Here is a 6,745-nt window from a genome sequence, read left to right as displayed (position 1 = left end):
ATTTGAGAGATATGTAAATATAAAGGTTGAGAATTTAAGACCTCTCACTCTCTCAATTTTGGAATTAATGCCCAAGAAGCTAAGATTGTTAAGCCAACAACGTAATGTATGTTCTGCGAAATGAAAATTACAGTATTTTCTACGACGATTTTTTAACAGACGTTGAATATAGGCTTGGCTTCATGCTACGAAGTATGAAGCCAGGTGAGCATGACAACCTGAGCAAACATCGGAGTGCAAATATGAGCTCAGTTGTCATTGGAATTAGATCATATTGTCTAAAAATATGTTTCTATATTAAGTATTAAGGATCTTATATATTTTAACGAAAGATTAGAGAAAGCCTGTGATGTGCTCAGGGAATTGATATATTACTGAATCACCTAACCATGAAAAAAATGAAAAATTAAAATTTTCAGGTCGTGAGAGTGATATCGTTGTTGAAAGTGATAATCTAGAAAAATATTTGTGAGGTAGTTCAAGTTCCTCATTGGTTCTGTATCTTTGTTTGAAGAATATTTCTTTTGTGTGCGAATCATTCCAAGGAGTCCATAAATAACAAAAAAAGTGTTATTTTATTAGAAAAACAGTGAGTTTTTTTAATTTTTTTTTGGAAAATATGATTTGTTACATTAATTTTTGTTACTGGAACGGCTCTTCAAATTATACATATTCTTCTGTGTTTTCTTAAATTTAAAAGAGTTATTTTTTTTTCTTAAAACTTTTAAAAACTTATTTTTTCTTAAATTTTGAAAAAGTTATTTTTTAATTAAATAAAAAATATTTTATTTTGTCTAGTCTGTAGCTTGGGCGAGTGGATGAGAGTAGTTACCAAACCATGGAATTTTGGTCTTGGTACAGTGGAAGGTGATTTGTCTTCATCATAAGTTGGAGAAGAAGAAGAATTAGCGTTAAGATATTAGTTCTTATCTTTAGAGACAAGATTATTTGATTTATTACTTTAATAGATTATTTAAATAAACTATTTATTTATTTATCTATTTTTACAATTGTTGTGGCTGCACCGTAGGTTTCGTACGAAGCCAGAGTTGTTTGCCTAAGCTACTTATGATGAATTTAAATCTTCGACTGGTTTGATACAGATGTTACAGATCAATGGTTTTGATCATAGAGATTTTGGATGGAGCATGACGCACGAGAGAAGGATCTCATTCTGCAGAAACTCAGATGTTTTTCGCTCAGAATTTGTGTTTGGATGGGATATCGGAAGCAGTAATCAAATTGCTAAGCCATCGCTACTTGTACTTTTCTTGCGCCAAAGGACTTGAGAATGCATGGCGTTTTATAGAAGAACCGCTAAGAAGTTTATGGCACGATGTTATGAAGATAATTCACATCTTTAATACTTTTTGGAGGTAGAGAAATAATGTAGGATTTGCGTTTGATTATTACTAACAGTAAATGATCACCAATTCCAGAATGATCAGTGCGGTTTGATTATGGAAGCAAGTTTGCTTTATAAACATTAAAATCTCTAAATACGAAGACGTGTTGGAGTAATTACACTGGAGGAAGTTCATTGTGAAATCTGTGGAAAATCAAGCTTCATAGATAAAGAATCAAAGATGTCAATATAGTTAATAGAATTTGATTAGCAATAAAGTCTGCACATGAGTGAGGAAAAAAAAAGTGTTCAGAATAAAATTTTGAGAAAGAGCAGATCATAACGATGGAATTCTAGGTTTATAACTAATATATATATATATATATCACCAACTAATATTAATAACTAATATATATATATATATATATATATATATATATATATATATTGTTTTATGAAGAATTGAATGACTAGAACCGAGATTTAAGTAAAAAGGATAGAAACACTACTAGTTTCGGCCTGTAACAGCCTTCTTCAGGTGACATTATAAAAGAAAGAAAAAACACTAAACATTGAAGGTTAAAAGACTATGAACAACATACACAGTCTCTATACATAATTAGCATGAAAAGGTTGTAGTTTTCATGCTAATTATGTATATATATATATATATATATATATATTAATTACATTATATTAAGTGTATAATATAAGTAATAACTACTATATATTACGTAATTAATATGTATATAATATATATATATATATATATGTTAATTACTGTGGTAATTAATATTAGTTGGTGATATCCACAAGTTAATTACAAAGCAAGGAAATGCACAGTGTGAATAAAAGCCTCTCCAAATATCTATCCTCATCACACACACAGGAAAAATAGGATGTTGTTTTTGCTTCACTTTTGCCAGTTTCTCATGCATATTGCTGTACTCAGGCCCCCTCCAACCATGACATCACAGTAAGTAGGAACAGGAATATTTCCTAACTCATCATGAATTCCCCCTATGATTTTCCTCATATTTGTTTTCATACATCCACCTACCTGGGAACATTGTATATAAGAAAGAAGAGGAATGGAACAGAAACGACGAAATGCGGTTATTAGCAAAGAAAGCTAGGAGATAAAACAAAAACATGTATACTTGGCATTTGACAGTTCTACCAGAAAGTGGCATTAGCAGTGCTAGAATCCTAGAATATATAGAAAACTAATAGCTATATTAAAAGATGTGCACAGCCGTCTCCAGATGAGATCGCACCCTGAGGCAGACATAAAATCGCCTCTGATGGATTATAAGATAAAAATATAGATCTACAATGCTATTTTGTTTATATTACAAGAGAAACATTAATGCAAAACGATTACATAATAATATTAATTAAATGTTTGTTCTAGGGGGGGGGAGACACAATAAAACTGTTTATAAGCTCTTCTAAATTTAAATTATAATCTATGGCTACCTCTATCGCTATAGTTGCTAGATCAACAAATCTTTCTTGGTTCATATTATTTGCTGTTTGCAAATAATTTGTAATCAGTTTAAGCTTGGAAAAACTTCTTTCCGCACTTGCTACGCTAACAGGAATAGAGACGGCACTACCGCAATATGACTGAACGAGAGCCCTTATTAAGCCGCTCCATGAGGCAGGCTGCTTCTATGCTATACCCTGTCGATGGTACTGAAGATGTGTATATGAATGCAGTTGCGCAGTTAGAATAGATGATGATTTGGGGAAATGGTTTAGAACAAGCAGAGGTACTAGACAGGGGACCCAATATCACCAAGCAATTTAATCGCACATTTAGAAAGAGCAATGGATAAAATGATAGAAGATTGAAGAGGAATATCAGTACATGGGATGAGAATTAACAATCTGAGATATGCAGATGATATTGTTATTATTGAAGCAGATGAAAGAGAACTACAAAAAAACACTGCAACTGTTAATTGAAGAAAGGAAGAGATTTGGACTTGTTATAAACTTGGAAAAAACCTAAACAATGGTATTTGGTGAAAAGAACATGAAACAAAAGATATAAGTGGATGGAAATGATATAGAAAATGTAGAACAATTCACATATTTGGGAAGTAAAATGACACATGATTTTGACTGTAAAAAAGAAATGAAGATCAGGTTTGGAAAGGGAAGATTAAATCTGAAGGACACGGATAATATCTGGAAAAGTCAAGTGATCAGCTTGCAAATGGAACTAAGAGTACTGGAAACATGCATCTTCAGTGGTGTACTGTATGGATCTGAAACATGGGTAATAAATAAGATCAAGGAAAGGAGTTTTGCATTTCAAAGGTTATACGAAGATTATGGGAATAGGATGAATACATAAATTCACAAATGAACAGCTCTTTCGGAAGGCACAACCAAAGGATAATCTAATGCAAAAGATTATAGAATGGAAGCTGCAGTTATTTGGACACATTTGCAGAATGTGTGAGGACCGGAAGATAAACAGAAGAGGTAGACCATACAGATAATGGATAGACGATATAAAGGATTATGTGTGGAATGGGATTACAGAAACGGCGACACTGGGCACTGAACAGAAAAAGGTGGAAGTAGTCAAGGAGGCATGGGACACCAACGGGCAGTGAGCCCATATTTCGTGATGATGAAGATGGTGGTTGGATTTAAGATATTATGAACGAATAGTGACCAATCGTGATCGTCATACTTATATTAACGAAATTTAAAATAAAAAAATATATAAATAAATGTATAAAATAATTAAATTTTAGCGCGATTTTATTTTATTCAATATATTTTTTTTTAAATTGAATTTGAAAATTTGAATTGAATAAAATTAATTTAAGTGTTGAAATGAAAAAATTAATAATAAATAAACCGTTTAGAAAATTCGAAACTCGGAACGAGTACCTCAATGTATATACTATCCTACTTGGCTTTTAGCGAAATAAGAAGCTGGTTTATCGTTTTGTTTTATTTCTCCTTGGATCTGAGTCATTGCACTGAACTTATACAATAAAATAATTAAGAGACCGCTGCTATGTAGTTTCTTTCTCTGTTATTTTTTAAACGAAAGTATAATTTACTGAAGTGTGATTATAAATATTCTGATTACTTGTTCCGTTGTACTTTTGGTGTTGTCTTTTCATTTACCAACACATTTTGTTTCTGTTTCACCTTTACCTTTTGAAGTTCCATATGCCCGTTTCATTGAAATAAGAGTTCGCATCGCATATTCACATGACTTTCATGGCCAATCGTAAGTAATTCGAAGGTTTTGAGCGGCACGCATCTTTCTTATTAGTAGTTATTCCCTTTATGTTATGTTAGTAGCTCCGTATCTGTGCCAGATTCAGATTAAGCCCTTTTCTATTAATTAAAATTTAAAGAAATTACAAAACTCTTCTAAAGCAGAGGTTCCGATACTTATTCAGACGAGCCGCTGCTATTGTCTTCCTTACGCATTCCCCTATTCTTGAATAATCATAAACGCTATTTATAATTGAAATTTTATACTTAAGTTTATTTCAGTATAAAATGTCTTCCTCTTTTTATTTTAACCCAGCCATTAAAGGTTGGTAACCTATAGCATTCAGAACCATCCGTAGAGTATTGAATAACCTGAGTCTTGTGGTGATCAAACGAACGTTTTCAGACCTCCAGTACGTAGGGTGGTGGAAACGAAATTGCTTAATACTTTTTACAAACATCCATGCCATTGCATTCCAGCACACAACTTGTTGGTTGCAGACCTGGGATACTGTTCACTCACCAACCAGTCAGGAAACATTGTTATTAAAATAAATTTAAAGAAAATTTTGAAATCCAGAGCTGGGTTCTTTACTTTTAGAGTGGTAAATGAGTGGAATAAGCTGCCAGAATCTGTTCTGGGTGCTATGACAGTGAATGAGTTCAAGGCAAGGTATGATAGATACTGTGAGAATGTCGAATAGTTGTGTGGACATGATGTTTAGGGCCTCCCTCGATGAGTCTAAGGACTTCCTGGAGTCGCCCGTAATAATAATAAAATAAATAGCTGCTGATATGTCTAGGATGTTTGTCTTTAATTTCAGAATGTTTGGTTTGAGGGTGATGTTAGGAGCTTTTAGGTCTCATGCCATCAGTTGCTAATATACCAGAGCATATCACAGAGAGGTCATTGTTCATTCATCACTGAACTTGTGAACCTGCATGCATAAAGTTAATTTTATTTTCTTAAATTTTATTAATGCACCACTACCTAATTTTTTTATTTTTGGCATAGCTGTCAGAAATCTATCTATTACTACTAATATTCTTAAATTATATGTAGTGATCTCCCAGTTACATAATTGTATTAGTCAATTGAATGTAAGAGTTATTTTAGTGCTTTTCTTATTTGAATGTTGAATAACTGAGGGAACATATATAATGTGTCTCTGACTCCTGGGGGGGTCTCATAATAATAATATTAATAATTGTATGTGTGGATGTGCGTGTTGAAAACTTAATATGTAATATCTTGGACACGCTTGAGGATATATAATATAATATATCATTATTTTGGACACCTTACCTTTTGAAATGTTAGCATAAAGTGATTCTAACTGCATACAGTAATGCAGTGTTTACCTGAAACTTTGTTTTCTTCTGAAAGGAAAATATGAAAATGTAATTTTTACTATATATATTTTCAAATTCAGAAGTCAATGAGTATCAAGTGCACTCCTTCACATTTCTCTTTGTTTTGATTAGCAGGCAATACTGTTTATTACAACTTGATTACAACATAGCATCTTCACAAATCATATTTTTTTAAAAAATTGTATACAGAAGGATTCCATAGAAATTAAGAGACAAGGGGTTTACTTCTGAATTTTCTTATAACCAGTAATCTACCATTTCTGACCTTCAAAATAATAATTCTTCAATTAACTGACCACCTGTATGTTAACCAACTACTGGTGCAGCACTGCAATTGTACTTCAATTATCAGAATGGCAAATTTCCTTCTGGATATGGTTTAATAAATAGTACATTACTGTTTATATATATATATATATATATATATATATATATATCATTTATTTGGTGTGTGTTTGTGTGTATTTTATATCAATGTAAATTTTATATCTTTATTTCCTTTAGGAAAAGGATGCAGTAACTGTTCATTTATAAAAAGACAGAAGGTGGTAAGGACATCTATAGCATATTTATGTGATGCGACTTCACAATAGAAGAGATGTTCCCCAGTACATGAAGAAATCTACAGAAGTGGTCAGTGATGTGAAATTGGAAATTAACAACACAGAAAGTTCTGTTAATTATTGAACTTCCCAGGGAAGTATGCTCCATAAAGTATAAAAATGCTTATTACATTTCACATTTATCATGAAAATATAAAATATTTCAAGTCAC

At 32.0% G+C, this 6,745-nt stretch overlaps 1 protein-coding gene across 1 annotated transcript in view; it reads left to right on the top strand.

Annotated features, from left to right (window-relative positions):
• The first annotated feature begins 4,347 nt into the window (after nucleotides 1-4,347).
• Nucleotides 4,348-6,745, top strand: part of LOC150095160 (uncharacterized) — a 5,367-nt gene continuing 2,969 nt past the window's right edge. The window contains exons 1-2 of the mRNA XM_090411288.1: nucleotides 4,348-4,607; nucleotides 6,476-6,745. The exon at nucleotides 6,476-6,745 is cut by the window's right edge and continues 2,969 nt beyond it. The gene's annotated coding sequence lies outside the window, so the exon portion shown is untranslated. The remainder of the gene's footprint in view (nucleotides 4,608-6,475) is intronic.

The sequence above is a fragment of the Typopeltis vanoorti genome, chromosome 21, assembly GCF_054136105.1.
Source record: "Typopeltis vanoorti isolate ZY-2024b chromosome 21, IOZ_Tvanoo_1.0, whole genome shotgun sequence".
NCBI classification, from domain to species: Eukaryota; Metazoa; Arthropoda; class Arachnida; order Uropygi; family Thelyphonidae; genus Typopeltis; species Typopeltis vanoorti.
Note: the sequence above shows the minus strand (reverse complement) of the source record. Positions and strands in the feature narration are given on the sequence as shown.